The sequence below is a fragment of the Aptenodytes forsteri genome, unplaced genomic scaffold (genome assembly GCF_000699145.1).
Source record: "Aptenodytes forsteri isolate BGI_AS27 unplaced genomic scaffold, ASM69914v1 Scaffold255, whole genome shotgun sequence".
Lineage (NCBI taxonomy): Eukaryota > Metazoa > Chordata > Aves > Sphenisciformes > Spheniscidae > Aptenodytes > Aptenodytes forsteri.
This window is the reverse complement of record NW_008794888.1, coordinates 866,276-883,784: the sequence shown is the minus strand read 5'-3', so window position 1 is coordinate 883,784 and position 17,509 is coordinate 866,276.

The window sequence follows — 17,509 nt, the reverse complement described above, 5'->3', positions numbered from 1 at the left end:
ATCTATGTTTCTGTCATTACATTGAAGTTGTCTTTAGTATTCAGTATCTAAGCTAGTTTTGCTTAAATTTGCTGGTAAGTGTCTGAAATATCGATCCTAGACCTCTTATTTGCTTCTGTGGCCTATTCTAATGCACTTTCAGAGTTCAATTGTTTTTTCTCCAGCTGATCACCTCCTATTAGCCACATTTTGAAAGAAGCTATACTCGGAGCAGTTTGGTATTCCTCCTGGCCTATTCCTTAAAACAAATATGAATTTGCCAAGATCCCTTTGGACCACACTTATTGCAAAGTATATGTTGATATTTGTGATGCTTTTAGATTATCTAGAATAGATTATTGATACATAGACTCGAATACCTCTCTGTAAAATGATCTGAATGTTACATAAAGGGTTGTAATGTCAATGAGGAGTATCTGGTATCCTGAACTGAAAAGTGAAATCATAGTGAGCTGAGTGGCTGTGTCTTAATTTTTCTGAATTATGCTTACCCAATTCCAGCTGAGGCTGGCATCTGTAGGTCTTCCATTTGGGAATTTGATGAGTGGATGGTGACTAGGCAGCTCTGATTTAACAGAAGGAATAAGGTACCAACAGGGAAAAGATTTAGAACAGTATACATGGAGTATTTGTTTGGCTAAAACTTATTATCTCAAGATGTTCTAAGTTCCTATACACTGAACAGGAGGAGGTTGAGCAGCTCCAAACACCTACCACTCCAAACACCTACCACCCCTCTTAGAAGGCAGTCCCCCTTTTTTGCAGCCAGCGCTCCCATACTCCTGACAAGCTCCCGGCACTGGCTCACTGGGTTAACTTTGGTGGGATCTGTAGGCAGCCAAGCCAGCAGTCTTCCAACTCATTTGTTCTGACCTGATACCTCAACTGCCCTCCAGTTATGAGCCCCCAGACTGGCCACTTCCAATCCCCCCCCTTTTTTTTTTCTCATTATAATCCACTGTCCAATTAAAACAACTGACTCAGTTAAAGACCAGCCTACTACAAGGAAAACATACAGTATTCAGAAACTATTGCAGAGATGCTTTGTGTTTGTCATGATTGGATCACATTTTTTCTTCTATCTCTACTTTTTTCGGAATATTTTTATTTCTCTCTTTCTCTGCATGTTTCAGGTCACCCACTTCCCCTCGCCTGTTTTTTCCTTCCATTTTATCCTTTCTTTTTAGTTACAAAATTCCCCCCCCCAATCCACCCACATCCTAATATTTAGCACTTTGTTACTAGTTATGAAGCCTTCCAAAAACTGGCGACTATGCTTGGGATTCTGGAATGAATGGGATGGAACAAGTATTACTGTGGACATAAAAACCCAAATGTGTCATGTACTAATTCTTACCCGAGAGGAAAACACATACAAATAAGATCATACGCATTCTATTTATAATATGCAGGGTAGTGTATATATTTTCTTTCTTCAAGAGAATGCCACCTTTGCTTAACCTATTAATTCCCCTTTCCCTCCACCCCAGCAAAATCATAAAACTTTCTGCCTTATGGAGAAGGGAACACAGACCAGTCAGAGGCCTTTCCAAGTAGTATTATGCCTCTCATGCTATTCAGGATGCATCAGCTCTGGCTTGTCTTCCCATCCAGAGATTCGTTCTTTCTCCTCCCGAGGAGATTAACATGAAATTTGATAGCTTTAAAAAATGGTTTGAAACCTCAAATAAGAAATAAGAGCAGTTGCGACCAATTGTTCAGAACAATGAAATCTGTCACACTGCATATAGCCAAGTATGCTCTAACAGTTTTTTCACTCTGAACTGGGTAACGTGAAAGGCAGTAAAGAAATGTTAGGTAACCTGCCTTGAAGCCCATATTATCTGAGTTTTAGAGAATTTGAACAAAACATGAAGAAAACTGTATTTGCTGTATAGGAAAAGAATGAGTTGGTTCTGCTTATCTTCTGAAGTAAGCTCCTCCAGGCAGGGACTGTATCTTTGTACTTTTTACAATATCAAGTGTGCTGCAAGCACTTAACAATTAATAATGAATAGTAAGTAAATGCAAAGCTTGTGAGAGGTGCCAGACCGACATCTCTGGAGAATTCTCTTGTCTATTTTTATAGAGAACAGGCAGAGCAGCAATGCAGGTTTGTTTACACTGCCCCGCAAATCACTAATGCATTTCACATAGGCTGCTGAATGACCGTCAAATGGTAACTGCTCACAATCACTAAAATCCTAGAGAGATTTAGACTGCTGGCTTCATATTCTAAAGCTAGAAGTGGGGGTTGTATCTCATTATCAATCACCAGAATGAAGTAGCATCATTATTGGAATAACATTACCCCAGTAAATAAGTTTTGTTAGGTACACCAAAAAATATTGCAAGTAGGATTAGAGGAACCACTATTTGCTAGACGTCTGCTTATGTGCCATAATAAGTGAGTTAAAATTAACTTATCTGCATTTTAGCCCTATAATTTTTATTTTATTTAGCATGTCTTGTCATTTTCTGAAATGCTGAGGAACATAGGCATAGTATAACTGGCAGTAGATAAAATTCTTAGGTAATATCTAATCATCCTCTTAGAATTTCCCTTTTAAAATACCGGTATGAAAAGCTTTTTAAAGAAAACCTGAACAAAGTAGAAGAATACTTCATTCAGTGTTGTACTTACCAGTAATTCTTTGGATAGCAGAATCAGGAGACAGGAAGAACTTCTTCATGAGTTAAAATTAACTTATCTGCATTTTAGCCCTATAATTTTTATTTTATTTAGCATGTCTTGTCATTTTCTGAAATGCTGAGGAACATAGGCATAGTATAACTGGCAGTAGATAAAATTCTTAGGTAATATCTACTCTTTCTCTTTGAATTTCCCTTTTAAAATACCGGTATGAAAAGCTAGAAAACCTGAACAAAGTAGAAGAATACTTCATTCAGTGTTGTACTTACCAGTAATTCTTTGGATAGCAGAATCAGGAGACAGGAAGAACTTCTTCATGCTGTGGAGAATTAAAAAAAAAAAAAAAAAGAAAAAAAGATTTCATCTGAAATTATTTCCCCGTGTCCACATCATTCCACAGAACAACAGGTTCACCTTCGCATCAGTTGCTTTGAAATTAGTAAAGCAGCACCAAATCAGGCTTATCTCTATTACAGCCACCAAAATCAAAACACTGTCTTTCTCATTAACCAAATAATGGAAAAAATGGGAGTAGTAGGGTAGCATTCTGTAAAGGTACCCATCTGGTTTTGCGTTGAGCCCAGGACAGGGCTGGAGTCGAGGCAGAGTAAATATCTGACTGAAATGAACTCCTGCAGACCTACTCCCACGTGTCTGTGTACTCTGAGTGTAAGGGGTTCAGGCACAGAATGGCACAAATGCATTTAGGTCTAACTATGTCACCAAATGTTGAAGGTACTTGGCTTGTCTAGACACTGGCTTCTAGGAAAAGATGTTGCACTGCTTACTACCCCCCACCCACCCCATAGCTGTCACTTCTAGAGAACAAGCCTTTTTTTATAACACAGAAGTCTCTGACTCAGGCTCTCTGAACCCTGCATGCCTCCCTCCCCATATGGCACGTAGAAATTAACTCCCCTACAGTTTATTTGCTATGTTGTTTTTTAATTATCAATAAAATAAGGCTCAAAGTAATGTCTGTCTGCTTTGTTTACAGGCTAATAACTTCACACTGCTCAATAATCATGTAGCAACCACAGTAGTGAATGACTTCACCCTCTGCACCGGCCATCAGCCTGCAGTTTTTTTGCTACCATTCTTGGCTATTCCTCAAGTTACCATGCACTAGCATTTCATTTGATGGTACACGTAATCAGTCCTCTAATTTTGCCCTGAAAAAAATCATCAAAATGCAATAGGCACATGTCTATCATTCACCTTGAAATAATAAATTCATGGGCACTATTCTGTTTTTGTTGTGCTCCCCTTTACTCCCAAAAATGTGACAGTGCATATTAGCATCTTTTTTTTTTTTTTTAATATTGAAGTTCATTATTCTGTCAATTTACATTCCGCACTTGGAACAAAAGCTAAAGAGTCACTACAAATCTTTGTTGCTACAAATGTAGTCAATAACACTAGCAAGTTTTTTATTATTTGTTACAATAACATAGTCACTTCCCTGAATCTGTATAGTGAAGAAGACATTGTTTTAGCCAGTTCATACCTCTGGACTTCATAGTGTTAATTTATGCTTATAAGCCTCTAAGGAACCAGGAGTTTATTGAATTTCTCAATATTCTCTTAAAAGGTATCAGCAAAATCACTGGATTTCTGAGAGCACAAACTGCAAAAGGCTGCTGTCCTAACACCACCTGCAAACTGCTGCAGAGCATGCTGGCTGCCTGCTACGGAAATTTACCCCCCTGCTCAGCAAGCATGCTGCAGAATTAATCCAGTCTCTCTCCATTTTAGCTCCCAAAATCTTGGTACATTTACTGAGCCTGGCATCCAAGAGAGGTTTTTTTTTCCATTTTATTAGCATTTGTGGAGAGACAGGTGAGATCTAATTTTAACGCCTTCAGTCTAATTTTTTTGCCATACTTGGGAATCTTGGCAGGGAGCCCAAAGATTCTATTAATTCGTAGGGGAGTACTGCTTTGATTAAATCCTTTAAAGCTAAGAAAATATATTTTTATTCTCTTATTAATTTAAAAGGCATATGTAATTACTAGATATATGTATGAATTAGGTTAATCAATCATTTTCAGATGCATGGCTTAGATAGTCATATCGGAAACTGGTTATTCAAAGAAGCGAATTTATGCATGTTCTTTATAAAAAGGTTTATTGCTGCTAAAAGCTGAATTTCTTAAATTTAATGATTGATTAGGATTTTGAGGGAGGCAGAATTTCTCACAGTTGCCTAAAAATGTGAGATAACTCTATCAGGTTGACTTAAAAAAATCACCATCTGGGAATCCTTGCATTCAGCTTAGGTACAATCTGCTTCCTGATGGCATGACTCGGGTTGGTAGGTTGAGGCGGCCAAAAGTGATAAAAAGCCATTAGAGGTGGGGTGGCAAGATGCTAAAAAGAAAAACACCTCATGGGACATTACGTCTTAATATTATTATCTGTCCTCTCAGACATCAAGAAATGATTAAAAAAATACAAATCCCTAATTTTGACTCTAAATACCTTAAGAACAATTAGTGTAGAAATAAAAAAAAAAAAAAATCAACTGCATGGTAGTAAATGTGTACACAGCCTATTTTATAAAAAAGTCACGGAGACATTTTGCTTCATAAAAAGATCTCTGGAAATCAAAGACTTATCTTTAATTGAATAAAAACTCCTTAAAAAAATCTCTTCTGATCCCCGAAAAACATGGCTATAGCAAAGATAGTTATGCGTGACGCACTTCCAAGTTATGCAAATCCTGAAGAGGAAATTATATTAATCCCCAGATTCTACGCATTCTTCACTAATCATTTCTTATGTACACTCAAAAACCAGAAAGAAACCAAATGTAACACTTTTTTTTTTTTTAAATGAGTCTAAAAATTCACAGATCTTCATGGAATAAATAATACAGGGAGATGCAACCAAAAGATGAAAGCCAATTTTAAAGTGAAAGTAAATTCACTGAATGGATGACATCATACCCCTGACCCTGGATTTTATACAACTACCACACACCAAAGTTATCACATCTGTTGTCTATGGTAGTTGCTCCCAGACATTTTCTAGCTGAGCCGCAATGACGGGTTCTCCTCCTACCTCAGTAGGTCACTGCCTCTGCCTTAACCCACCCACCCTGCTGCCATCTCACTGTCCCCCTGCCAAGGTACCTTTTCATGTTAGACAAAAATAGAGTTGTATATACTGCAACTGAGTAATAGATTAAATTCCTCTGCTTGGAACTGGAGCAAAGTCATCTTCTAAAACGGAAGTAGCCTGTGTTGGCTTTCTCTACCTCTGTGCCCCTCTAAACATTCATTGTCAAAGAACAGTGGTTTTGGAAACTGGAATAACCAGAATGAGCACATCTTAAGAGGTGGCACTATATATTATTTATGGACTGCACTGTAGTCATACTTGTGTCTAATTATTTGTGGCAAGATTGGGTAAGGAGATGTAACTCCCAAGAAGGGCTATAAAGGATCCAGGTTTAAAAATCATCACTCAGAAGTAAGTGAAGTTCATCGGCTACACATCTTTTATTTGTCTTAGGGGTAGACAAAATGACTGGCTGGTAAATCAGAAGCTACACATGCAGTAGTCTATTTCGGAGGTGACAAATATAGGGATTACTGTGACTAAGATGCTGAAAGAACAAGAAAGTAGTTTTCTGGCTAGACAAAACTTTGAAGAAAATAATTACTGTACTGAAAGTAAAATGATTGAAAGACACAATTAAATTTTGCATCACACATTTGAGGCTATAAAACTAGCTGCAGCAGCAGGCATGGAACATAAAGCTATGTAAGCAAAACCTACTCCTGAGTACATTTTAATTATTGTGATTAAACTTAAAGAACATAAAAGGTACTATGAGGGGACGTATCTATACTGCTGACATAGCTTATAGCAATACAGTACCAGACAACGGTGCTTTTCAAAGAATCTTCTTAACGGGAACAGAAAGTTAAATAACTAACTGAAACTTGAATTATTAGGTGTCCACAGACAAGTTGTTCATTAGTCTTAAAGCATGGCAGTTCTAATACAATGGTGTTGAGTTTCTGAGTTTCCGTAAATTTCTTCTTGGTTTTTTGTTTGTTTGTTTTCTGTGGTTTGGTTTTGGGTTTGGGTTTGGTTTTTTTCATTCTTTTTTTTAACGAGCATCAGTTTATAACTTAGAAATTAGGGTAGAGAGAAATAATTCAGAAAAATATAACAAGACACCATATTAGTTGATATTTAATCTAGAAGTCAGCAGGCATTTGCATAGAGGCAAAGATAGCATGTGGCTGGATTTTGAGTAGTATGCAGCAGTCGTGCTCCTGGGAATCACAGGATCATCAGAAGGTGGTGAGGCAGGTTAACTAGTGATACCTAACTTCTGGCCTCTGCTGAGCTGTGGACTCAGTGGGAGCTGCTGCTTCACATCTTGGCAAAATCCTGCTGATGAGTAGCCCCTCACTGCTTTAAGAGGCAGCACCTTCTGGAGCCCATTGAGTTTCTCCTAGTGGATTTAACTGGCAGTTGGGTACCATTTTAAATACAAGAGCTCAAAATAAATTAATCACGTACCAATTTCAAGCCAAATAGCATTTTGAGAATTTTGATGAATATTATCTTTGTTGATATGAAAAATTTCTATTTTGGCAAAATGAGTTTAATACACAAAGTGAAGTTCAATGGAGATAAAAATGGAATTTTCATCTGTATTACAAAAGTGAAAAGCTACCAATTTTGGTTAACAAATTCCTTGTTTTTAAGAACAGACTGTATCAAGGGTATACAGTATTGTAAACGGAACATACACAGGTTTGAGTTTGACCTACATTGCTGTTTTGACATAGGATACTATGGGGTCTCAATCCTGATTTTTAGTTCTCATAATATAGATGCTTTCTTGTTTACTTTGTAATTTTATTTCTCGTCTAGGAGGAAAGGAAAACATCAAGGCTTTAGCTTGAGGGACCACCAAGAGATATCCAAAGCCATAGTTTCACAAATACCAAATTAGTACAAAAGGGCATTGCTTGCTCCTGTCTACCTCCCTTCTGTCTACCATAAGCATTTGAACAGCCATATAGTGAATTGAATAGGAAAATTATCTAGGTTAAAGAGAACTTTTTTAATGAAAAACTTTTTTTGTTCTCACTGAGGCTTTAGTTCTCCAATCTAGTCTGTTGTAGGGCAACACAAATGGTTGTGCTAATCTAGGGGAAAGAGAAGGGCAAGGCTTCTTCTTTCACTTACATTGCCAGCTTATGGCAGTTAAATATGTTTGTGAAACTGTGGCCTAATTTAGACCTTCTACTTGACAATTAGTAAGGATGAGACACTTTCAGAGATGTCAGCTGTCAGAAGTGCTGCTGAAACAAAAATCACAGTGAGTCACCAGCACCAGATCTTACTCACCAAAGAGTTCTCAAGAATTTTATGGAGGGAAAAAGAAAGCCACAGATATATAAAATATACCCACTTAAATGAAACGATGATTGTATGATAACCAGCTTTATAAAAGTTATGGCTGTCAGTATTACTCATATTATATTCACATTGAGTCAGGAGATTCAAGATTAATGCATTACATTTCAAGGAAGGAAACTGGAATACTGGAAAATAATTTGATGTAAGTCTATAAAATAAGAGAATAATTTTGCATTGATAATATGCAAGGAATGACATTTTCTTCCTAAATCACTCAACTTCAGGAAAATTCACTTATTTGGTAAGATTTGACCCTAACTTCTCTCTTAAACCCCGAACATTAAAACTATCTAACAGCACTATAACAAATTCGTTTGAAAAACACTTTGACAAGGCTTTCCCAGAATGCCTTTCACAACTGCGTTGTGAAAGAACTGCTAAATTGACAGTGTATCCTAGCAGATTTCTCAAGCCACTTATAATATTCTTTAGTTATATTGGAATATAAATGTCCCCATGTTTTTAATCTGCTTTGAAAGGCCAGAACAATTCTGGAGATTCTAAAAGTATTAGGGGACAGCGCTGATAAAACCAATGAGGTGACCCAACTCCTCTCCTAGCTAAGAACAACTAAGTTTAGGAAAGGGTAGTGATATGGAATGCTAACTCAATCATGACATGTGTCAGTGTAATTGACAGTAATAGATCTAGATTATTTTACACAAATTTGCAGTAATCCCTTAATACATAAACTGATCAGATGCAGCCAGAAACTCTTGAGCATGCATGTTTTATAAATACAAAGAAAGCTGTGCAATTGCTTAATACCCCTTATGCTAAAGAATCCCCTCACTGAAATCAAGTTGAAAAATTTTCGTATTTTCAGTGGACTCATTGTTTTACTACATAATTTTTCTTAATGCTAAATTAAACAGTGGATTGCCTATAATACTACTCATAAACCAGTTCAGCTAATTCAGTTTTGACAGGCTGGAGCTGAAGTTACTGCCAAGCTTCATTTTGCACCTTTCCTTTAGTGTTTATCCCTACTCTGCCGACCTCCTTGTGAGCTTTCTGAACTGAGTTGCTTCTCCTCTTCCTTTCCATCTCTTCCCTTATTTCCCTCACCTCACACCCTGGTAAACAGTAAAGAGCAGAAAACTGTGATGGAGAAACCCCACCTCATCCACCACAGAGTTTGCCAGTTGCACAATAATATAACAATGTCTTCTTTCTACATTCTTTCACATTTATTCTAATTGCTACTGAAGTCTATTTGCTAATGATGTTACCTACCACCATTTGCTGGTGCTGTCATATGTGAAATAACTGCTACGCTGATCCAATTACTCTTCAGCTCCGCTGTTTGAACCATCTGCTGCAATAAATTGATTTCTGGTCTTCCTACTTGAAAGGCAACTCTTCTCTCTACAGACTGGAAATAGAGCAGGAAGGAGAAGGAAAAGAGATTGAGACTGTGTTATACTCTACTAGAGCTGCCTTAAAGTCAGAAGGGAAAAGAACCTGTATCTAGAGGAACAGGTGTGGGCTCTTAGATGTGGCATTAAAGGTAAATGTATTGACCCCTTCATATCAAATGGGTGCCTACATGAATTTTGAAACTGTTAAAATTTTTTTCAACTGTTACATGCATCTCAAAAATTCAGTAATTCTTTACCTGTGAAGAGGAGCAGTAGTAGAATTGAGGAAGATAGAGAACTTATATTAAATAATTTAATCAATTGTTTGGTTCAATCACAGTTGGCCTTCTAATACATCTTTTCACTGGACTGGATGTCCTAACACCAAAACCTGGGGACTAAGAAAGAATTTGGGCATCTGAAATAGGGTTTGAGATGCAGCATGCTATGGTATACCAACTCTCACTTTCTCCAAAAACAGACTACTCGTTGAGCATTTGAACAAAAAGTGCTATACCTTGTTTGAATTCCTTGTTCAACCAAAGAGACGTGCATTTCAAATGCATCTCACCTACACAAACAGAAACTTAAAGCAGAAGTCTATAAAAGAAAATTCATACTGAGAATGACACGTTTCAGATTAAACTGTTACATAGGACCCTGATGATGGCTTTTGTTTTTTAGTTTTGGGTGTTAAAATACTTTAAAATATTTCCTTTACTAGTCTTTTGAACCTTACATGACCTATGCACATCTGCTGCCCTTGCCTCTATAGATAAAGCACTTCCATAAAAGTGAGTAGGAATTTCTGAATTCTTTACTTTTAAACTTTGTTATATGAGTAGACCTGAGCCTCATGAGAAGTTTTAATATTCACTTGTGTTCAAGCATCTCCATTTCTCCTGGGCTTTAATCAGATGGTTGTCCTCTGAAAAATTCTACTACTCTGATGGAAGGGAGAGAAATAAGAAGTCAACAGATTGTATTTTAACATTTTTCCAGTCTTTACTTTTTTCCTTTTTAGCAAAAAAAAAAAGTTTTTACATATTCTTTCTCTAGATTTGTTATGAATGCACAGACATCAGGTCCTCAAAAATATCTCAATATAGTTGCTATCTCAGAGATCCCTAACTAATCAAACCTTAGACCTGGCTTCCCAGGCTTCAGGGGAATCTTTTTTAAACATTCAGACATTTCCAGTACATATGAAATCACTGTCAACGATAAAAGGTAAAAGTCAGGAAACTAGGCAAGACAGTAGAACCAGGCTGTATGCATAATCCAGTATCTAATGCAATGACAACGCACAAATTGTCTTAGCCTTGACCATCATAGACAGTTGGTACAAGCCCACATACTTTAATATTAAAGAAACATTATCAAAATAAATATTAGCAAAATTAGAATAATTTCTAAAAGCAATAAACACCTCTTTCCAGTATGTGGCACATAATTCTATCCCCTGAAAAGTTACTGGTAAAGATTTTTAAAAGAGCCATTGATAAAAAAAATAAAATACCTTATCTAAGAAATCTTACTTTTGAAAGAGTCTTAATCATCAGTTGTTGAAAGAGTAACAGTGACAACTGTAGATGTTAGAAAAAGCACAGTACAGCTTCTGTACACTTTAACTGTCTATTTATTTTAGTAAGAGGCAGTTCTAAAATACTGCCTTGGAAAGATGGGCCTCATGTACTTGAAGTAATTGCTTTCATTTCTCCTCTTGTATTGTCAGAGAATTTACAATAAATCAAGAAAGTACACTGAAATCAAGCTATTAGAGATGCTATATTTTATGCAGCAAACCTATGGATTTTAATGATTTATAATCTTGCAGAAATCCACATTTTATATACAAGAACAGGAAGTCTTAATACAAGAAAAGCTTTAAAGTGTTTTTTTTTTTTTTGTGTTCTACAGTAATGTTGGTAAGCTAAAACCAATAAATTCTCCCAATATTTGGCAGTTGTCAATGAAATTTGTTTTTAAATTTCTATTAGTTACTCACAGCATAGGTATAGTATTATTGTTAATTAATCTGGGTTATCATGCCAATGACATGGCAATCTAACCTTGGTAGTCCAGGTGGAGGCTAATTTACTCTTAACTAATTGCCAATGGACTTGATAGCAGTTAGAAGGGCTTATTTACATTCTTTTCATACAGAAAGATCCACTAAATATCATTAATGCTTGTCCTATTTCACTAAAATGATGCCATTTCCAATAGCTGGCTTTTCCAATATGCCAACTGTCTTCCAACAATTCCAACTACGAACAGAAAAAGCAGTATCTTTATATGCTATAAACATTAATCATCACACATAATCTTAAACAAATGAATTATAGTGACTTATGCTTAACCTTAGGTGCAGAAAAAAATGCCACAAAAAGGTTTTTGAGATTAACTTTCTGTAATTAGAGAAGCATTTATATTCATTATTGGACTCTGAAATCCTTCCTGTCCATTCCTCTATGTGCATGACTTCCTTCCAGTGCCTTCAACCCCAGGGGTTATACAATACAATATTATTATTATTGTTACACTTTTATATATAAATAATGTTTCAGAGACTTGGCTCTTGGATAGACATCTAATGAGATCCTCTTAAATTTAGTTTTTAAAGTCTTCTCCCAGCATGATTTGCCTTGAGATTATAAATCTTACTTATCTTTAGTGAAATAATAATGCTAAATCTGTAACCTCTTTTTTATGTTTTACATCAAAGATGAGGAGTAATGGCATACGTTGCCAGTCTTTGTCTGGCAAAGCCATCTTGAGAAAAATTAACGTCCTTCCCCAATATTGTACTTTTGGAGGCATGTCTTGTACTCTTCCTTAGACAAGGCAGTAAGGAAGTGAGCCTTTTACCATAAGGTAAAGACTAAGAGTAATTTTATTTAGACTAGAGAGCTAGAAAAGAGAAAGTAGAAATATTTCTCTTTTAGAAAATCCGTAGCTGGAAAACAGTTAAGTCAGTATGGATTTGATTTAAATTCTACGGAAAGCTGTTGTACAAGACCCACTGTTTTCAGTAGTTTTCAATCTCGATCTAATGTTTGAAGTGGATATACTGAGCAATTAGGGGGTTTTTTTTAGGTATAATCAAAAACATACGGCCACTGCTGCCGACATGGCATACTATGGACACTACTTACCTGTTCTTCCTTGAGACTTCCACAAATATACTTCCATAAGAACAATGGCGAAAATGGGAGTCAGAGCCTGTGGACTAAATGCAGCTCTGAAGAATGGTTTGGGGTTTTTGGTTGTTTTTTTTTTTACACTGTCTATATGGGGGAATACTGAGGAAACCTTTCAGATTCAGTTCCTTTGACTTAACAGCCCAGATATTTTTAAAAGTGAAGAAATTGCACAAGAGAGTGTTTTTTGGACAGTAACTTATTGACAAGGCTAGGAAGGGCTGCAAACTCAACATTTCCCTGTCCTTCAGAAGGGAAAAAACTTTTTATTTTACTTCATCATATATTTTTAAAAGGAGTTCATTCACACCACTTCAGTCTGAATTGTCATGTGAAATCTTCACGTCATGCAAAGGAATTGATAGTGGAACAGGGAAGAGAAACTGGAGTGTGAGTAGGTACCAAGTAATATGGAAAAGTTGAGCCTGCATACCCTCCTATTACACCTTTTCCCCTATTCTTTTTCTTAAAATTGAGGAGATTTTTACACTCTAAAATGATTAAATAAGTTTATATAATAATAGACATGAATCAATACATTACATACACATAGATACGTTCTGGATATTAATAGATGTGTAAAGTATTTTTTGATCCTAGGTTTTAGTATGAAGTTTTCTCTCTGATCACAGAAGCAAAACAAATTCACTTGTGCCAAGACAACCATTTCTAATCATACTCTGCTGCAGATTTTTCTCACTGGCATATTCTTTGGTACAATCTTGTAGTTTTAGAGTGCATCAACTCCCAAGTAACTTCTGCAAAGGATTTTATATTAATAACCTTTCAGTAATATCTGCACTGTAATTTCCTTTCCTGTCATCAGTTCTTCTACGTACCTTTTGAAATTTCCTGTGTTTGAAGCTCTCCTTGTATGGGGTAGAATTCAATTGTGAAATAAAGGTTTTAATCCTAAAATACAAGTAGAAAAATCATGTTAACATTTTATTATGTTTTTTCCATATCTGCCATTGGTTACTATCCTTTCAACACAAACATACTTCCTTGTTCTTTTAATTTTCATACAAAAGTAACAAAATTCTAAGAGATTGTTGCAACATGGCAGATAAATGAAATTTCAAGTAAATGCTTTTGAAATAAATGAGAAAGCAAGAGCAGTAAAGCTGGTGAGTTCACAGTGCTCTTGAGCATCACTCCCAAAATAGTTTTTTTTTTTCTTGGACGTACATGCAGCTCCAGATGGAGGCTATCAGGAGCCTGCATTTATCTGCCCACCTATTCATCACCACATAAACCACATTCAATTTCCAATCTCATACAGTTAGAGCATGAGCAGCTGGTTTCCATCTATATAAATAAATATACTAGTATTTGCAGCAATGCTGCATGAACCTTCATACATCACATTTGACAGCCATCAAGAAGTTAAGACAAGAGAAAGGTTACAGGGATTCACAACGTGTATTATTGGAGAGAGTATTTTAACTTTTTGCCTGCCTGAGACCACGAACATGATCGTCGCTGGCATAGTCCAGTTTGCCTTATGTGGTGGATGCAGATGCAGTATTTACTAAATATTATATACAGATATTAATGCAAGTATTGCTGCAGAATATGGGCATAAAGCTACTGTATAGTTTGGCAATCAAAAGGTACCACATGACAGGGGTTGCTATGGTATCTGCAAGCATGACATTTTTATAAAGCAATACTGCAAATAGCAATACAGCATGACCATTTTTGAACTTGAATGTTACAGATATTTACTACTTTAAAAATGAAAACAGCTTATTACATTCTGTTTCAGATACACATTTTCTGAAAAATACATTGTGGGTTTTTTTAATCAGCTGTCAGATTCTACAAAAATTATCATCAGGATTGCTGTTAAAGTAACATGGTTTTAAGACAATAGAAAATGCAAGTGCAGAGCATGTCTGGCACTGCTATTTTTGATTGTTATAAATTGTTTATGAGGTGTCATTCCTTATTTTCATCAAAAGCTTTTCTTGCAGCAGAGATCATGTGTGCTTCAGCATGCAATTTTCCCTCTCCAGAGGGATGAGAATGTGCCGCAGTTTACTTTGCTTGGGTTACACTGCAGTATGATTTTTTTTTTTTTTTTAAGGCAAGCACTAGGATATGTCTGTTTCACTGTGCAACAGCTCCCACTGATCAGCAAGAAAAAATGAAATATGTTAAGTAACAGAGACTGCATGCTGTATCACATAGACAAAACCTATCTGTGCTCAGAGAATAAGACGGGTACCATCCCCCACTGAAAATGATGTTGCTAATGCAGAGGTTTGTAAGCCATTAAATATTCCTACACTGCAGATATTTCAGATTATTTCTCCTAATGCACTGTAAAGCTAGATAAGCCTTTCTGATTATATACTATAGAATGAGTATCATAAGAATTTTCTACGTCCAAAAAAACCATTGCATTTTTAATAATACTTCATGTTATTTATGACTGTTTGCCATGAAAATGAGACAGATAGTTTCATATGTGATTCTTTTAGAAGGTTGGGGCTGTTTCATAGGTGCACCATGGAATTAAATGAATAATGTCTATTAATAAAAGTAAAGCTAAAGCTACCTGTGGAATTCCCCCGTGCATCAACACCCTTCAGCTATATTTTAGTAAGCTCAGATAAGTGTGGCAGTTCTTAACCAAGGTGATGTCAGCTCTGAATACAGGACTACATGCCCTACAGGTTACAGAACCTAAATCCAAAAACTGCTGGTCCAGTCACGAAAGTATTACCAACAAAGCTATCTTTACACAACAAGCCAAATTATCATGTCGTAGCTTCATTAGTTCACTAGAACAAAACAAGTATAAAATTTATAAATTCTCTAGAAAGCTATAAGCTATCCCCTGTGCCTGTGATTGCAATTTGTATTTCTTGATTCTTTCTGTGGCTGAAGACACCAGGCACAGTACCATGATCATCTGGCAGGTGTTTGTGCCCTCTACTGGATGCAGTCAGGCTTAGCTATTTATTAGAAATCCTATGCTGCTAACAGCTGGAGAAGAGATGCTCTTGTACTGAATCTGATTTATTTATGGTACTCAACAACATACGTTTCTGCTTAAAAATAATACAAACAACCCCCCAAACATATTTCAGGCCTCTCTACAAAAAAAGCGAATGAGCAATATCCTGTCTCTTCCCCCTGCCACCTTTCCCTTTTATATTTTTACAATACAAGTAATTTTGTATGCTGGATGCAGGAGTAGTCTTGTCCTTAGAAGTGAAACAGTTTTGTTATGGAGTTGAGCAAGGCCAAGATTTTTAAAAAACTGAACTTTTCCCCTTGTATGTCCTAATATAGTTGTTGGTTGTTTTTCTTGGGGGAGGGGGCGTTGATGGCACCTTTATAAAATAAAATATACTTACATTCCTGGGTGGGTAAGAGAGAGTAAAGAAAGCTCGTTTCTGAGAAAAACTTTAAGCGAGCCTTTCTTATTAATTTTTCATTCTCTGTGGACTAGGACAGTAAGAGAGTGCAGCATTCTCCTGTTCTAGGAATTTTGCTTAATGCTTTGCATACTGATATATGACTGACCCATTACGCTGAGACATCTGTCTTATATCAACATTAAAACATGAATATATTTTATACCTGCAGTTTAAGGAGGAAGACTGCAAGTCAACTGTGTCTTCCATAAAGGCAAATAACTTCCAGGTAAACTGGAATAATTTCAAAGAAATATAAAAGGGTACAAGTTTATTCAAATATATACACTTGAAATCTGTAAATATATTACTCTTTTTGCAAAGGACCAAAAAGTTTAAAATTTGAGTCAACAAAAATGGAGAGTGACTTCAGTTGGATTATGGTTTCAATAAACATAACTTTAACAATGATAGAAATTTTATAGGGTAAAATGATTTTATAAATGACCTCATATACTTCTGCACACTACCAAATCTGTAGAAAAATTATTACATACACATTTCATGCTTATTCCACATAGAATTTTTAAGTTAACTATGTACCTATCCAGCACTGACTTAAAACAATTTTGTTCTTTAAACAGCAATTCAAGAGCATGACCAAGATTTTTTAAAGCATTTACATTATTGCTTTGTGTAATTATTGTTACACACTAATATATTAAAACAGCAACTCTTCTGGATAAAAAAAAAAAAAGAACTTTTAATTCAGATCAGATACAGCTACTAAAAACATACTCATTGTCCTTCAAAGCACAGCATACTTGAGGTTTTTTTCCTGTTAGCTATATTGGCCCAAGTATACAGCAGCTACTCTTCACAACAGGAGAATGGAAAAAAAATGCATTAATTACTCCATGCACAGGTCCACCTGCCCACACCCTGCCCCATATCCTGCCACCTGTATGCAGTAACCTCTTGCTAGGGACCATGCCTGTTAGACTTTGTAAAGGCATCAGTTGCATGAAGACAGCTGTGGGGTGGCCATTAACATCTCTAACAGGTCTTTTTCCTTTCTCTTGGCAAGCATGGGTTTCTCAAGGGGAATGGGATTAAAGTGACTCTGTTATCCTCCTGTGGGGCTATTTCGGTGACAGATCCCAGACCACCCACCCCAGGGTGAGCAGTGTCTGCTGGATCCACTGCTCAGCAAGAATGTGGAGACAGCCTCCATTGGACTTGGCCACCACAGGACACCACTGGGGCTCTTCCTGGGCAACTCGTAAAAATCTGACAGAAAACCACATAGTTGGAATGCAATTCTCTGAATTCTAGAAAAACGTCTCTGATCAGGACAACAGAAGCATTTCATTTCATCTAGATGGTGACAAGTTGATATTGATCTAAGCTATAGAATCATAGAATCATTAAGGTTGGAAAAGACCTCTAAGATCATCGAGTCCAACCGTCGACCCA